The 18,247-nt window shown below is 43.9% G+C and overlaps 1 long non-coding RNA gene across 6 annotated transcripts; it reads right to left on the reverse strand.

The window, feature by feature from the left end:
* Positions 1-1,591: 1,591 nt before the first annotated feature.
* On the reverse strand, positions 1,592-15,940 carry LOC117719339 (uncharacterized). Of its 6 annotated transcripts, none has more exons than XR_004608145.2 (9): positions 12,309-15,940; positions 11,408-11,499; positions 11,047-11,131; positions 10,047-10,195; positions 9,542-9,641; positions 8,678-8,767; positions 5,517-8,319; positions 3,406-4,956; positions 1,592-2,834 (listed from the first exon to the last, which is right to left on the reverse strand). It is a non-coding gene; the product is annotated as an uncharacterized LOC117719339 (long non-coding RNA). The 6 variants fall into 6 exon arrangements; XR_013103276.1 differs by having other exon boundaries at positions 3,406-3,507; positions 4,896-4,956; positions 10,047-11,131; XR_013103278.1 differs by having other exon boundaries at positions 9,569-9,641; positions 10,047-11,131.
* Between the last annotated feature and the right edge of the window lie 2,307 nt (positions 15,941-18,247).

An 18,247-nucleotide genomic window follows, 5' to 3' on the forward strand; every position in this document is an offset into this window, starting at 1 on the left:
AGACAGGAGAAACACTATCCATTTCTACTCTTCTGTGTTTGCTCCATGAGTCTGAATTTTATTTAAGCACCACATTTGGATGGGAAAATGGAATTTCAGTCGCTGCTTTCAGGGTTATGTTTTCAGCATCATTACCAGGACCAATAAATTAGAGCAGTCTTCAAACAGAATAAGTCAAGACCCAAACCTCCAAGGCATGCTGCTTCCCAAGCCCAAACCCATCTTCTAGTGAGTGTTAGAAAACTAGAGTTGAAAGGGACCACAGAGACACTTCTTAGAGAGGAAAAGGAAACCGAAGCTAAAATCAGTGGAAGGGCTTGGCCAATATCATGACACAGAGGCTTTGACCTCGGGTCCTTAGGTCATGAAGTGCACATCAAGGAAAAACAGGTGGAGCATGTCAAAGTGTAGCCAGCATTCAGGATCTAAGATGGGTGTTTCTAGGCTCTTAGCCTCTTATCCAAAGAACTGAAAGTTAGGGCTGAACCAGATTGGCAGAAGCAGCAAGAACTTTTATCCAGAGGCAAGTGATGTATAGATTAGAGATGAACGTATTGTTGAAATTAACAGTGCCAGTTATTATTTGGAGCTTCCTTTTATGGGGCTCAAAAGGAGGGGTTTACTTACTAACCAGCATACTAAGATAGTTCTCTGTTTTGATTGAAAGGTAAGATTTTTTTTTTTATGTCCTTTCCCACCATTTGCCACAATGCATCTGATTTTAATCATATGCACACACAACTGTGCATAGACATTCCATGGTAAAAAGGTAAAGTGTACTTCTCCCTAAAAGCATACTTGAGGTCCCAGTTTTGCCTTACAATATATGAATCCCAAAATGAATTCAGACTGAACTGGCCTTTCTAGTCTTCATAACCAGATATATTGAGAAAATATTTTAACAGAAACTAAGTTTGCTTGTTGTTGGGAGAAGATAAATTTATCCTATTGTTCGGAGAGGGTGAACCTGTAACCCCTTGCAGATGCAAGTCAGGGGTTGTTAGATGCATTGCTTGGGGAGGGATGTATGCATATGTGGCAGGCAAAGTGCGTAACTAGAAGGAGAATGTATATTCCAAAACCATATAGAGTCCCAGGAATATGGAACTGTCCCCTACGCTTGCCTGCTTCTGAAGATGGACCCTCTTGTACTTGGCATAGAGTCAGCGCTGAGGAAAATGGTAGATGTAAAGCCTGCAGGCTCAGGCCTGACTCTGAAGGGAAGGGCTCCTTACAGTTCCCCAGCCTGTCTTTCTTAGTTGACTGATAGTAGGATCTTCACATCACACAACTGCATGGGTTCATTTCACACCGTCTTCAGAAAGGCAGGAAAGTTAGAGCTTAACAAATCTTCTGGTTCCACTTGAACAGCAAAACCCAAGGCCTTCACTGATACCTGCAGTATTTACTTGCTAGAGACTAACTAGAGACACAGCTTTCAGAATTCAAAAGACTGAATCTGAAGAAGCTCATTGATCAGAGAGGAGTCTGAAAAAAGATGTTCCATAAACACTCTCTTAGTGTACTATTGCTCTAAAGAGGCACCATGACCACAGCAACTTATAAAGAAGAACATTTAATTAAGGCTGTCTCACAGTTCATAGGTTTAATTCATTATCATCATGGAGGGAAGCATGGCAGCATGTGGCAGACACTGCTGGTGAGGTAGCTAAGAGGTCTACATCTTGATTCACAGGCATCAAGAAGAAAATTGAGCCAGTAAACCTGACTTGAGCATAGAGACCTCAAAACCCACCCCAAGTGATCAACACTTCCTCCAATGAAACCCCACCTACTCCAACAAAGTTATAAGCCCTAATAGTACCACTCCCTGTGAGCCTGTGGCGGCCATTTTCATTCAAACTACCATACTGACCAAGGTCCTGGTGTGGCAGGTCTTGTTCTAAGTGGCCCTGTGTTCCACTCCTCACAACTCAGAGACATGAGTATGATTGTTTTTCTTTCCTGTTGCTCCTAAGAAGCTAAGGGTTAATGAAGGAACAAACCAGTCACATGGCCAGTAAGTGGCAAGGTACAATTCAGCACAGCCACCAGCCTCCCAAAGCTGCATTTCTTGACTGTTGACATCATCCCTTGCTCAGGGGCCAAGTATTGGATCATTTTTACTCCTGAGAATCAGGGGCAGTTGAGCCCTGCTCTATTTCCTTCCAATGGGTGTATCTGGCACACATGAAATTACCAACAGACTAACAGTGAGGAAGGAATCTAATTTCTGGGATGGGTGGACCCTTCTGGAAAGGGCAGACCTCGAAGCTCAGCTCTCAGAAATCAGGAAACATTAAGAAGCTTGCTGGAGGACAAAGATCTCCACAAGAGCTCTAGAGACCCCAGACATCTCCATAGGAACTCATCCTTCCTTCCTCAGGTCTGTAGAGTGAGAAGGGAGAGGATGCCTTCAACCACTTTCTTGGAGGCCATTACAAAAACAAACTGACTTGAGACCTCCTTCACCTTTTGGGACCCAGTAGATATAGATACTGGGGTTAATTCATCCCATTGTGCCTATGTGAACCTGCCTTATTTTCTCTGTGCCTTAGTTTCTCCATGTATACAAAGTAGAATCCACACCTGCTTTGTGTTTATGCAGGAATTAAAGTGAATGACTAGCCAAATAAGCTTACACAGCTTGCCGAGTGCTAGATCAACAAATGACAGCCCCACTGGTCCAGGATACAAAAGGAGACTTGGGATCTCTTTCTAGTTACTGTTCTTCTTTACCTACAGGCTTTCCACTTCATTCAGAGATGAAAATGCTCAGATATAAAAGATCACCTTCCCAGGATTCTTTGCAGCTTGGTAGCCATAGTTCAGTTCTGGAAAATAAGATGTAAGAAAAAGTGACTCTCCTCTCCTATTGACCCTTAACTGACAAAGACTGTTCGTGGGGTTGGGGGTTCCAAGAAATGTGTCCCCTAAAATTATGGAGAATTATCCCAGTCAGCATTTTCCTTTGCCCGCCCCCCCCCGCCCCTGCCCTTTGCCCACAACTTCTTCCTGTCTGAAGGCACTGTCTTCTCACTGTAAGAACCAGTGCCCAGGAACAGAAGCCAGCTGGATCTCAAACATCATTCCCTAGTTACCGACACTAACTTACATTTTCCACCTCCCACCCAGAAATCAATTTCTATTGGGTTTCCCACTATTTGCAGTTCAACACATGCCTGGCAGTTACTAACCCCCATTCGCTATATTGAAATAAAAGGTTAGAACTGCTGGGACATTTCTCCAAGATGATATCATGATTGGCGACAACCTTAGGCCTTCCAAATATTTGACTCTTAAGTTTCTTGCCCGAATGCTCTCCTAACAGATTGCATGAATTCTCTTCCTTCTAGAAAGTTTAGTAACCAGGATTATTCTTGAAAATAATAGGTTTCACTTTACCTTCGAAGGAGCTGTTTCAGTCCAGGACCAAATCCCACGCGAGGCTCCAGGGAGGGAGGGACTGTTAACCTACATCTCTACCCTTCCACGGACACAACACATCTGTGGCATCCAGAAAACACCATGTGTGGAATCACAAATGCAGCTGTTGCCGGGGTACCTAGCCTAGAGACGATCTTGGATTTAAAGGAAGATGCATTCGAACCAATACTAAATATTTTATAGCTTGAGCATTTGGGAAGTCAGGCCTAAATAGCACCATCTTTCACTTACAATTTTTGCATGGCCAGATTGTTTGGACTTTACTCTCCTTTGCAAGACTAAGGATACTATTTTTCTAAGTCTAAATAATGCATGTGGTTAAATAAGTGTAATTTATTTCTGTTTGAGTATTTCTATCTATGGCCATGCTGATGAATGTGAATTTGATCTGTCATTGGCAGTTTAGGGTTGATAGGAGAGGAGACCTACTCCTTTGCATAGAAAGAGATATCCTTGGAAATGTCCAGATAGGCATAAGTAGTCTTCTTAGAGCTAATCTCACCATTGGACAGGGGAAACGGCTTCTTACTGAATCCTCAGTGGCCTTGGATACGCACCTCCCCCAGTTTCCCTGGCCAGACCCCAGTTGGCCTGATGGATGACAGACTTGTGGATCAATCACCAATAGTTCCAAGCCCATTCCTCTCCAACTCTTTGAAGTAGAGCTACACACCTGACCAAACATAACCACCAAAGCACGATGGCCTCATTAAACCAGTTGAAACCACAAGAACCCAGCATCTGAACCAAACCACATCTCCAACATTAAAAAGTAAGCAACGGTTCTTTTCAAGCTGCTATTCTTGGAGGTGGTTTCCTTCATTGTAAGTTAACTGATGATGATATTCTGTAAGTCTCAGCATCCCTACTGGAAATAATGAAAATAAAAATTAAAAATAAACAGGAGCCTGGAGAGATGGCTTAGTGGTTAAGAGTGCTGGCTGCTCTTCCAAAGGGCCCAGGTTCAATTCCCAGCAAGCACATGGCAGTTTATAACAACTGTAACTCCAGTTCTAGGGCATATGGTACCCTCACAGATATACATGCAGGCTAAACACCAATGTACATAAAATTAAATAAATCTCTAAAGAAAAAGAAACCATGCCTCTTACAACAAGTGTCAAGTGCCTGCCTGGAATAAAGCACAGCTGTAAACTGTCACAAACATTATAATACCAATATGTTACTTTAAAGTCTCCGCTTTGAATCTCGTCTATAAATCTGGGAAGAATGATATCGAACAAGCAGGGTTATTGTAAGAAATTGAGAAAATGCATGTGATGTGCTTAGCACTACGTCATATGCAGTCAGAGCATCAACAAATACTTAGTATTTATGTGCTGTGTCAAATCTTACTATAGTTTAGCTGCCTCCTTTCCTTTTCTGGCCCGAGCGTAAATCCACTCCGCCCGTAGTAGTCCTACATCCAACCTTCAGGGTTTTCTTACCTTGAGGATCACACTTGGCTCCAAATCTTCAGCCTCGCGGGAGCATCACCACCGTGGTCAGCTGTGGTGGAAGGAGGAAGGCTTCAGAACATCTGGCAGGCAGAAACTGGCTCATAAACTCCTCTCCCTTCAGCCCCTTAACCACAAGGGGGCAGCCTAGCCGCCTAACCCTACAGAAAGCTGGACTTGTCCTGTCCTGTGAGGCCTCTTTGCTTCAGTGGTTCCGCTCCCACATTTTTTGGAGCGTACAGAATTTGGGCTTCCACCCCCACACCCACATTGACCCAGGTCCGTATCTCCACTCTGATCGTTCACCTGTTCTTTTGTCATCTGCCCCCAGCAGAGCAGCCCCACCTCCAGCCACCTTGAGCAACACCCACAGCAACAATTTCCTCTGGCTCAGGGCAACCTCTCTACCTACGTGAGTGGTTTCATAATTCAAGCCTGCCCATCAGTAGACAGATTTAGCCCACTGCCTGCTGAGTCTGGAAATACTAAATATTAAAATATCCCAGACGCTCGTCCTTCTGACGCCCCGGTGCTCTCAGATTCACATGCAGTTGGTTGTGCAGACAATCCCAGGACGCCCATCAATTTGTCCATTAAGTGGATTTTGAGTACCTGCGTATGCGGATTACTAGAACAAGGGAAGACGTTGAATGTGTGACCTTGGGGAAGTTCTAGTCTTCTGGCTTTAGTCTACTGGGCCTTTTCTTCTGCATCCCATGGCTGCTTCAACACTGCAGACTTATTCGTGATGCTATCTGCAATGGAGCAGGGGGTATGAATGGTAGTTGGAGGACTTTATTGACCAAATTACAAAAAGTAATACTATCAGAGACCCATTTAGGGCAGCAATAGAGGTGTTTCCAGAAATTGAAACCTGCCGTCAGAAAGGGATAGGAAGTAGAGGGGAACTGCATGGTGTGTGCTTCCTGTGTGTGTGCGCGCGCGCGTGTGTGTGTGTGTGTGTGTGTGTGTGTGTGTGTGTGTGTGTTTTCCCTTTACCAAAAGTCTAGCTGACTTCTCTCATGCACATCAAAAAATAGCCATGTGTTTCTCACCTTTGCAGTTGAAGTGTTCTGGGTTTGGGTTTTTTTTTTTTTTTTTTTCTTGTCTTTTAACTTCAAATCAAAGAACATCTGGACTAACGCACACACGTTTAATAACTTCCAGTATTGATCAATTTTAAAAGTGGGTTTTGAATTTCTGAGGCAAGGAGGTACTTCTCAAAGGATTCAAAACAGAGGGAGGACTTCTTGAAAGTCTGCTGAGCCCCCGAAAGCCAACTCACTGCTAGAAGAACTTAGAGGCGTTTCCTCTGTGTGTAATTTAATGGGAATTAAAGATAGTGGCCAGCAGCACCTACATGTGTGGTCTTTTAACATGGGAACTGGGATGCGTCATAGAGACCAAGTCTCTACAGAGGAAGATGACATCTCTTCATCACCTTCCAGAAGAAAGCAGCAAGTCAGATCTGAGAACACAGCATAAAGAGCTGGGTCAGGCAGGTACTGAGGATTCCAGCCTCAATCTGCTGTTCACGCTGGGGCTTGGTCTTCAAGCCCTCTTGTGCCTCATTTTCCTCAGCCATGAAATAAGGATGATGACTCCCACATCGGGGGATTCACACAGGCATCAGTCCATCGTGGGTATAAATCCTTAAGGCCTTATTTAGCTTTCGCCTGTGACTTAAGCAAGAGACTCTTCACTTAAGAATGAGTTAGTCAGAGGCAATGCATACGTTACTCATCAGATTAGCAAGCAGTTACCCTGAGCAGGATGACTAATTTCCAGCTAAGGTGGGCTCTGCCCACACATCTCCCCTCCCTGAGGGAGGCTACGATGTCCGAGTTTCAGAGTGACCCAGCCAGGAAGCTAGAGACACCCAATATACTGGATCCTGATGCTACTATCTGCATCGCCACAAACAAGTCATCTAACACATACATATATATTACCTCCTAACTCTGAGGCCAGAGACCAAACTGAGTCTCAACAGCCTCAGTTAAGATGCTGGCAGAACTGAATTGTTCTGGAGACTCTGTAGGGGGTTGGGGAGAGAGGGAGTAAACCCATTTTCTTTTCTCTTCAGCTTCCAGAAGTCCTGACATTCCTTGGTTCCCTTTTCCACCCCCACAGCCAGCAGGAGGAGTCTGTCTTTCTCATGGTGACCTCTCTCATTCTTTTTTCCAGCTGTCCTCATCTCAAAGGAATTTTTTAAATTATGTTAAGGCCATGAGGATAATCCAGAACAATAACCCAGTAATAGCTCATGTCAATAGATTGACAAGCTTAACCCCAAAGGTAAATTTAATTCTCCTTCGCCATGTGATCTAATATATCCATAAAATCTGGGGATTAGGGAACCTCTTGAGTGACAGAGATAGGGAGACCAAAGTGATGGAGGTACGTTGGCCCCTCCCCATTTGTAATGGCTGCTGGCATCCATGAGGAGTGTAGACAACACTGGCTGTGAGGGGAGTTTGGAGCCTGCCGCCGTTGGTATTACTTAGGCAATAGACTCATTCCATCAGTTCCACAGTCCAGGAAGTAGAAATGACCCCGGCTGCTGGGTAGAGGCTCACAGAAGGCCTCCCACACACCAGCCAGTGTAGACCACCACCATGCCTACCCCTAAGGAACTCACACTCCAAGCTGTCATCACCTGGCGAACAGTCATTACTGCTTTCCTTTCCAAACACTTCAGATTTATAAACCATAGCTTCCCCATCGGCAGGAATTGGGAAACAGATCTCTGGCCTTTTAGATTCAACGTGCACATTCATGTTTATTTTATCTAAATTTCTAAGTGGTATTTCCCAAACTTTTAATATCACTAAAACATCTTTATCTATTCCAAACTTCCTCACTGTAACCATTTGGCTTTTTGTGTTTCTGTCCTCTCTGAGGGTAGTGTTGTGTTTCTAAATGATTTTACACATTATGGAGTAGGTTTTTAGATCCCTCTCTTTCCATTTAACAGCACGTTCAAGCACTTTCCCATGGAGTTATGCATATTTCAGAACTATTCTTATTAATGGTGACACAGCTTTCCATCCAGCTGATGATACATAATCATTTCCAGGTTCGTTGGATGACTCTGGTTTTTGTATTTGCTGCATGGTCCTTTTGTGGGGCTATTTGTTTCTGTTTGGGCTGGAACAGAACAGGCTGCCACGACGTCTCTGCCCATTTATATTCTTGTCAGGTCTTTCTGTAGAATAGTTTCTCATGAGTAGAATTCCACTTGACTCTCACAATAGTGCCGTGAAGCAATCGGAACAGAATTGGATTCTGTCCTATCAATGGAGACACTGAGACGTGGAAAGGTAAAACTGTTTTCCCCACAGACACAAGTAGGTGGGAGATAGGTCTAGTCTGAAATACCCACATCTTCTGGATGTTTTAACAGGATCTCCACCTGAAACAGAAGTTGCTAGATGTCTTTGTAGATCTCCATTTGCTTCCTCTCCCCCAAACTCCCACCCTCTCACTGCAATCTTACTGACTTACACCCTCAAGACCACCTCCCCTACGCCCCACCCACTTTTAAAAGCTCAAGAGATCATGGCGTGATACCGAGAAATGCTTGAAACCAAACACCAACAATGAGGCTTTAAGAAAAGTGCATTATGGCCGAGGCCAGCTTATTCCTGCTGCTAGATCTCAGGCCCTGTATCCTGAGTCTATGAAAAGGAGGAGAGTTCATGCTCTTTTCCATGAGTAAGGACTTTAGTTGAAATTCCAAAAGTACATCCTGACTCCCACCACTGACCTACCACGGAGCTGTGCACGAATCACTGAATCTCCTCAGGCACAGCATGCTGACTTGTCGTTTGCAGGTGACAAAAGCAATATCATCTGTAGAGCTGTAAAGATGAGATGCCAGTCACCATGCCCGGTTTGTCCTGAGGGGTAAGTAATGAACTAATACTAGTTATTGTCAACCCACTATGTCAATGTCCTAAGGTTAGATTGCCACAAGAAATTAGCCATAAACCTGGTGGCTATCAACAAAAATGTATTCTTTCATAATCTGCGGCCAGAAGTTTGAAGTCAAGTTAGAGACCAAGCTGTGCTCTATGCAGGAGAAATTATCTAGTAGAGGATAATTCATCTCTTCTTCCAGCTTCTGGAGGATGCATTCCTTGGCTTGTAGCCGCATGACTCCAGTCTCGGCTCCACATTCCCATAAGCATATCTATATTGCCTGCCAGCTAATGCCAGATCCTTCATAGGAAACAGCCTAAAGATGTGGCTTAAAAATGTATACATTAGTCAGCTTTCCCTTCCATTCTCAGTATTAGACAGTAAATGGCACAAGCACGTCTTAATACTCTTGACCACTGAGCCCCTGCCTCTGTTAGGACCCAGCCCTCACTACCTCAAGCTGTAGAATTCAAGGCTGCTTTCTTCTGCTTCTTTTTTCTTCCAAATATGACCTTACGTTAAACAATTGTGAAGCTGTGCCAAGACAAAAGACAATTTGCCCCATTCTTTAAGAAGCCGCAAGTGTCCCTAAATATCTCCATACCTATCTGTCTCAGAAGGGATGCTGGGTAGGGTTCAATGTGAATTAAACAGGATTGGGAACCAGCATTGCTCCCAAGACATATCACAAAGCAGAAAATCTCAAGCCAAACCTTCACTTGACATCAAACAGTGCTCACATGGTCGAGTGAGCAGAAATCCCACAACAGGTGACACAAAGTTTATCAGCAGCCTCCTGCATCAGGACCAAGTCTGAAGGAAAGAGAAAGAGAGGAACCTCATGGTAGGTAAATTGACACCACCAAGCAGAAGTGTGAAAGAATGGAGGTTGGAGAGTGGAATCTATATAATGGGATGCTTATTTTTGAAAGATATCAAATAACATCTCCAATGATCTCTCTGTGGATTACCATGACTTAGACAAAAAGAAAACACATGGGCCAAAGACAAGGCTCAGTCTCCCAAGCATGACGACCTGAGTCCATCCCCAGAAGCTAAGGACCAAAAGGTGACAGTACACACTTGTCACCCCAGCAATGACTACCCAGCCAGCCTAGCCTACTCTATGCATAGACACACATGTGCACACTGAGAACATCTAAGAGGACTCTGATGCAATAATCTCATATATCCACTTTTTTTTTCTTATTGAGTTACCTTTTAAACTTTTTTATTGTGCAGTCCTTTTCTCGTCCATTTAAAACATGAAGTTAAATCTGAAGAAAGTTTTGAGCGCCTGCACGAAAGACTGAGCTAACAAGGAGTTGATAGAAGCCTCGTGGTGATAAAGGCTCCAAGTTGTTTCTCTGTGTCCAGAAATAAGACATGGTTACATAGAAAAATGCCTCTCAGCTGTTAAACGGTTCGGAAAATGAATATTTGACAAGAGAAAACTGTTCTCTATATGTTATGTAGAAACAAATCAAGATGGCTGAGAAAGAAGAGAAGCATAACATTTTTCTTTTTTCCATCTATGTAAATATATAATGATATTATTCTCAATGATCTAGGAGCTATTGCTGGTCTTTATTTGACTCGTTTATTTACATTTGAACACTTCTATCATAGATAGGAATGAAAAGAGTATCGAAGATGCCTGTCAGATCTATGAATTCCTCCCACTACCCAGAAAGCAGTTGGGTGCCTGTTTTACCTTGGGGGAAATTCCTGAACAGATTTCAGGAGGAGGTTGGAATGTACAAATATACAAATATACAAAGGAAGACACGGGGTCTGCGAGCCTCTGCCTGTGCAGCCTGCTGACCACAGAGGGAACTGAGGAAGCCGGCAGAGATTCGGGCAGTCACACTTGAGCCCATCTGGGACACAGTGCATCACAACAGCTCTGGCCAATGCCTCCATGTTATTTTCTTCAATACTTCTCCATCACTTGATATAAGTGATTTCAAGAGCTGATGTGACAGAGAACTGAGCCCAGAGCCAGGCACACTGGAGGGTACCAATGGAGAGAAGCCACATCAAATGCTGGAATCAGCTGGGGATGAGAAGTGTTCCCCAGTATCTCCCATGAGCTGCCTCCATGACTACACAGTCACGAGCCACACACACATTCAAGCAAGGCATCGGGAAACCTGGTATGTTTGCTGAATGGAGCTTGAGAGCCACACATCTCAGGAAGAATCCATCTGGAAATTACATTTGTATGGGTGACGCTCAGTCATGTTGCTGCAGGTCTTTCTGCTTGGCAAGACGTGCCATCCCACTTGATCCTGACAAGAAGCCTGCAAGGGAAGGAGAACAAAAGTTTTAAGCCAAAAACATTACACTGTGTGTGTTTATTTCTGTGGACAGCTGTGTGTAGCATAAACATACAGATAAAGGTGGAAGGAAACATACAAGAGTCGCTTTTCTCTGTCCACTATGTGGGTCATGAGACCAAACACCAAACAATTTGTTGGCATGCCAAGCTCCTTTACCCACTGAGTTCTCTCACTGACTCCTGTGACAAGGGGTTTTAGTCCTGATTTTCAAAGAGAAAATTTGATTTGCTGTGTGACCTTGGTCTAGACGGTGCCTTCTTATGGTCTCGGCTGCCTTCCATGTCACATGAAGAGGTCAAACTGTAGCCATCCCGAGTTATTTCTCATGTCTGTGAGTTAACAGAATGTATTACCAAATGTTGAGCGGTGTTAGAACAAGACACTGAAAAGGGTTAAAGACTGGATGACAACATTCTGTGGACAGTATGTGTCCGGCACTTTAGTGACAATAATAACTCAGTCTATTGGGCCTGCTTGTGCCGGGCCTCATGCTGAATTCCTTATATATGACAGGTCATTTACTCCTCACTATCCCGGGTGAAGAGGAGATGCCCTCCCTGGCTCATGTATTTGAACACTTGGTCTCCAGGTTGTGGCGCTGTTCTGGAAAGTTGTGGGGTCTTCTGGAGGTGGGGCCTAGCTACCAAAAAGCTACAGGAGCTGGGACAACTTCTGGGTTACAGGCAGCCAGCTTCAGGTCCCGCCCCCTGTTCCCTGATCAGCTAAGATATGAACAAGCTGCCTTATGCTCCCACCACCACAGACAGCACTGGGTCCTGCCACCTTGGCTTCTACACCACAATGGGCTGCACCCTCTCTAAACCATGCCAACATAAATCCTGACAGGTGTGTAATCACAGCAAAATGAACAAGCCCACACCACATGACTACTTCCCATCTTTCACATGAGACTTCTTATAGTTATAAAAATTTTATGTATTTATAAAAAGATGTTAATATTGGAATCTTTGTGGGTGGGCACTGCACAAAAACAAACACTACATGGGAAAATTTTTTTCAAGACCAAGATGTCACCACAATGAAAAATGTCATCCTGGGTTGGTACTGTTTTTCTGAGGATATTTACAGAGTTACAAGCAAAAATAAATAAACTAAAATAAAAATAAAATGTATCTACCTCCTTTTCCCTTATCTTTGTAACAACAGTGTTTCTCAAGCTGATACATTTTCTTTGAAAGATTCTTCTAAATGGATGCAATTCTTTCATTTTTCATTTGGGTCAGTCTCAGAGGTTGCCTTGGAGGTAACTTTCAAGAAAGAGCCATGTTAGTATTATTATCCTTCCCCTTCCTTTAGTTTACTTTTAAAATATAAATTTCCACAAATACAGCTACAGAAAACAGGCTATTAAGACTTCTAGCGTGCTTGAGATGTCTTCCCCCTAAAACTTTCTGAAAGGGTTAAAGGTCTATCATTCCCACTAGCCACTCAAGAGTGAGCGGACCTCGTTTGCGTTTTTAGTAATGTAATTGTATAAAATAAAACTTCAATATTCACTTTACTCATTGCTTTGACAGTAAAGTTAAATGCATGCCCATATTTGCCTGCCAATCATATGTTCTATGACAAGATTTTCCCATGTCCTTGCCAGTTTCTCTCCCTTTATGCCACATGCTCTGGCCTTCATCTTGTTTCTCTTCCTAGACTCTCTATACTGACCTGATCAATGAGTCACACAAAAGCTCCCAAAGAAAAAAAATAAATAAATACCCCAAGTCTTCTATAACTGCCTTGGCTGGTATTGTTTCTGCTAGTGTCTGTGATATTGAGCACTTTGAACGAGGATAGACCCTGGGCTGGAGAGATGGCTAAATGGGTATAAAAGGATGGCTGCTCTTCCAGAGGACCCAGGTTCGATGCCTACCACCCACACAGGGCCTCACTATAGCTGTAACTCCAGTTCCAGGAGTCCTTGTCTGGCCTCCGTGGGCGCTGAACACACACGTGGTGAGCAGACACACATACAGGCAGAATACCTATAACCATGAAGTAAAAATAGTGGTTAATTTTTTTTAATGTGACTTGACCAAATCTAGTGTATAATTCACATAGATTTCTAAGAATGGGGCAGAAAAATACATAAAACATTCTTTAATCATTTTACATATTAAAATCATGTCTGAATAGGATAAAAATATAATAACATAAAACAATTTTCTTCCTTCTTGTCAGCTACTAGAAACTGAAAATTATCACCGTGACCTCATGATACATGTCCAGTGGACAGAACAGCCTGGTGTAGGTACCAATGTCTTCAGAGAGACAATTCACCCAGTGCTTGAGAATGAATGTCCAGGCTCTTGAGTTCTTTAGTAATTTGGTAATTTGATTGTGGCCCTTTGTTTAAAAAAGAAGCAGCAGTTCAGTGTCCTGGATCACATGTAATCTCAGGGCTCACAAGACTGAGGCAGGATGATCACTGAGAATTCAAGCTATAGAAAAAAGCCCTGTCTTGAAATAACAAAGGGGCCGGTGAGATGGGTCAGTTAGCAAAGGTAATTACCACTAAGCCTGGTCTCTCTCTCTCTCTCTCTCTCTCTCTCTCTCTCTCTCTCTGTGTGTGTCTGTCTGTCTGTCTGTCTGTCTGTCTCCTCTCTCCCTCTCTCTCTCCCATACAGACACAAATAATATATCAATAAATGTAATGAAAAATTAACAAATATGAACAATAAAAGTTATCATGGGCAGTTTTTCATATATACATTCCTTTTAATAGCTTGTTATCTCTGAAACTAATTGAGATTTTCATCTAAAGTTCCTACGATGGCAGAAAGACGAGTATTAAATATTTATTAAGGGGTTTGGGAAATGGTTCAGTCTGCACAAGCATGGGAACCTGAGTTCAAATCCCCAGCACCAGTGTAAAAGGCATGGTATGGCAAAGTACAAATGGTCTGCTACACTGTGGGGGCAGAAAGGAAAACCTCGGGAGCTCACTGGCTAGTCAGCCTACCGGAATCAGTAAACCCCAAGGTTCAGCAAGAGGCTGTGTCTCAAAAAACTAAGGTTAGAGAGCAACCAGGAAAGACACTGAAGTTGAAATTGACTCCTGACACCACCACACACCTACACACACACACACACACACACACACACACACACACGTGTGTACTGCGCTCATATGCACTAACATGTGGACACGCATATGAACATGAGCACAGATTTAGAAACCCAGCAAATATTTATGGATCATACTTTCTAGAAACTTGGAAGAATTGGGAAACACAGTGCACATAGAACCTGTCCGTGAGGACCTAACATGCTGGGTAAAGGGGCAGAAACAGAAACAGCAAGCTGATGACATTACATATGAGAAACTGACAGAGTGTATGGCTAAGAGCAACCAAGCAGTGTCTGGAGGGAGGTGTAGGCAGGAGCAGGGAGGGAGGTGCAGGCAGGAGCAGGGAAAGAGATATCAGCAGGAGCAGTTCACATTGAGAAACTAGGACTCAGTTGAATTCATGCAGAAGGTAAAGTTTTAAGAAAACACTTAAAGGGATTCAGGGGACCTAAGTGAGGCATCAGATAAATATGTTTCAGCAAACAGAATAGCTAAATAAGGAACCCTTTTAAAGTGGGAACTTATAACGAATCAGGATTCCCAGAACCTTATCTCCAGGCCTCAGATTCTCCACATCTTCCTCTCCCTAGATCCTGGCCAACTTGAACACTGAAATCCACCACCAGCATCCTCCAGAAACATCAGTACCCACCTCTACAGCAGCCAAGTCTCTCCACAGCCCCACACACCCACAGAGGCTTCAGGCTATCTCCCTGCCTGTCTTGAGTTCTAGAAAAGGCCGCACCTAGAGCAGGAAGGAGGCGGGTTAAATGGAGACAGACAGCTTATTTATAGAGCAGGACAATCTGTGGGCTGCTTGGCAAACTTGGCTTATCTATAGGAAGAACAGGCAGTCACTGAGAAACACAATCCCTTAAGAGCAGCTTTGCTCACTTGTCAGCCAGCTGGGATCCATCCCCAGCGAGGTAGTGAGCAGCTCTTTGGATGGAGGCTATGCACAACATGATCACAAGCACCTCCTGGCTGGGTCCCCGCTCTCAGGGCTTCAGTTGTGGTCCTGTCTCCTCACATGGGTCTGGGCATGGCATGCCTGTGCTTAACAGTACACCTTCCAGTCACTATAGCCTGAACAATGTTCTCAGTAGTAAATGAACTTCACCTCAGCCTGGTCCCAGCCAAATCCTCAGACATCCCATCTCCTGCTACCTAGACCCTTCCCTGCACATCCCACTCCCCTTCATCTGCAAGACTCACTGTTTCCCAGCATGCCTTTGTCCCTGCTCCTCCATCATCACCTGGCTGAAGCCACACTCTCCTCATGAAGCTTTAGCGGAAATGTGCCTTTCCAAAGTATAGATCCTGCCCCACGGTATCCCTAATACATGTCTGGAAGAAGCTCATTGTCCAAGCTCATTGTCCAGTCTGTGGTTTGATTACCTCGTCCTTAAGAAATAACATTTAATACTACATGTCTTCCCGGCATTGTAAGTGTGTTCAGTCTTCATGAAGAGCCCATCTCACACCTGGTAGACAGTAACTACTCTATAAATGATGATGTCGTTTCTATGTTCTAAAGTGATATTATCATTATTACTTTAGCTGGGGTTTCTTAGACCGTGGTAGCGGGAGCTGACTCTCGCCATCTCAATAGATGGAAAGCACAAAAGAGACTGGAAGTGGGTCAGGCTTTAACCTCAAGACACAGGGCAGCAGACCCCCTTCCTCTGCTTCCTCCGGTGAGGCCCCACCTCCCAATGGTGCCACAAACTACCCAAACAGCGCCACCAGCTGGCCACTACGCATTCAAAACCCTGAGTCTACAGGTAACATCTGAGCCCTAAGAAGAATGTGTTAAGGGTCTCTGCTCAGATGCAACTCAGACCAGAACAGACAGCAGTACCAAGATTGCATTGCGAGTGACCTGTGCACAAAATGGAGATGAGGAAGTCAGACGGACAGCTAATTACTGCAGCAGAGGCAGTGCTTTCTGTCCCGCTGTCTATGGGAAGCAGCCTGGAAAGATCTTCGGAAGAAGGGGCTTGCAACCCCATAGGAAGAACAATAATATCAACCAACCAGAACCCTCAGAGCTCCCAGGGACTAAATCACCAATCAAAGAGTACACGTGGAGGGGCCCATGGCTCCAGCAGCATATGTAGCAGAGGATGGCCCTGTCAGGCATCAATGGGAGGAGAGGCCCTTGGTCTTGTGAAGGCTCGATGTCCTAGTGTAGGGGAATGCCAGGGCGGGAAGATGGGGGTGGGTGGGTGCGGGAACACCCTCATAGAAGCAGGGGAAGGGGGAATAAGATAGGGTGGTTGTGGGAGGGGGTAAACCGGGAAAGGTTTACCATTTGAAATGTAAGTAAAGAAAATATCTAATAAAGTAAAAGGGAAAAAAAGAATGGGTTGCTAATTGGAGAAAAAAGGGACAAAGTATAGTGTCAGTATCATTTGTCTCCTGCAAGACTCCACTGAAATCCACCCCCATTATGAGATCGCATTATGGTATGCTGAAGGCCCTGTTCTTGTGAATGGATTGATCTATTCATGTGACTACAGAAGTCACAGATTAATAAGATAGGGGGTGGGGGGTTAAACTAGGAAAGGTATAACATTTAAGATGTAAATAAAGAAGATATCTTATTAAAAGGGAGGGCGGGAGAATGGGCTGCCAATTGGAGCTATGAGGATAGACTGATATTTTTGAAGACCGGGTCTCCTGTGCAGTTTCTGAGGAAGCCCTGGTCTCCTGGTGGAATTCTATGGCTTCTAATGCCAGTTGAAAAACAACTCCTTTGTGATGAAAATCAGAATGTTTTTAAATGTCTCGAGTCACTAACCATGGAGGTTCACAGAGACAGAGAGGATAGGCGTTAAGCTGGTCTCCAGTAAGGGATAGATAGGATGTGGGTGGGAGTAGAGAGAAGGGTACTGTTATTCCAGGAAATAATTCCCTTATGTTTCTGTAAGTGTTGTCTCTGCTTAGCACCGTTTCTCAGATATGTTTCTTTTAGTTTCAATTACCAAAACCTACTCAGGCAAGCTCAGAAGACAGGGACAGAGCACAGTCTCAGCATCGTTTGTCTCCTGCAAGACTCCACTGAAATCCACCCCCAGTATGGGATCCTGTGATAGCAGGCCCTGTCCTTGTGAATGATCCGTTGGTGTGACTACAGAAGTCACGGATTAATAGGTTAGGGAGTTATCTCAAGGCTGGATCTGCTATGAAGTTAATTGAACTAAGTCTCTCATGCACTCACATGGCAGTTGAGGTCCTGCCCACTCTTGGACTCTGCCTGCAAGAAAGCCATTAGCAGATGCAATCCTTCAACCTTAAGCCAGAACTATAAGAAAAACAAGCAGCCCCTTTCATTTCTCTTCCTTTTCCTCTTCTTCCTCTGCCACTTCCTCTTATGTTCACCCTTACCTTTGTGGGAGAGATTATAAGGGTGTCTTACCAACAATCTCCTCAATTTCAAACACTCCCAAAACTTAACAGGCTTTTTGATGTAGAATCCCAGTCCTCAGAAACTGATCTAGCTGGTCCAACTTCACTTAAGTGTTCAACCCCAGCCAATCAATCTTTCAGAGACCCCGTGTCTTATAGAATCAGCACAGCTGCTTTGCATAATTGCCAAAATAGAGGTCAGTATAAACTAGACCTCATTGATGAAATGTATGCTTCTTGCCATACATACAAGAGTGGGCACATACATCACAAGGCTCCTCAAGGCTCCTTCTCCCATAGAAAAGATTCAGCCAAAATGTTTGACCAATCAGAGATCATAATTCTGTATGGAAAGTACTATTGCCAGATTTGCAAAATAAAAAAATACAAGATAGCCAATTAAGTTTTAGTATTTATGAAATGACTGGCAAAAGTGGTCCAATGAGATACTTGGGACATACATTAAAATGGTTTTTTTCCCCATTGTTTCTGTGGAATTCAATTTTAACTGGGCATTCTGAATCTCAACTGCCAACCCAGTGAAAAGATGACGCTTTCGCATGACTCTGGATCCCTGACATTTC

Source organism: Arvicanthis niloticus, chromosome 13, assembly GCF_011762505.2.
Source record: "Arvicanthis niloticus isolate mArvNil1 chromosome 13, mArvNil1.pat.X, whole genome shotgun sequence".
In the NCBI taxonomy this organism is placed as follows: Eukaryota; Metazoa; Chordata; class Mammalia; order Rodentia; family Muridae; genus Arvicanthis; species Arvicanthis niloticus.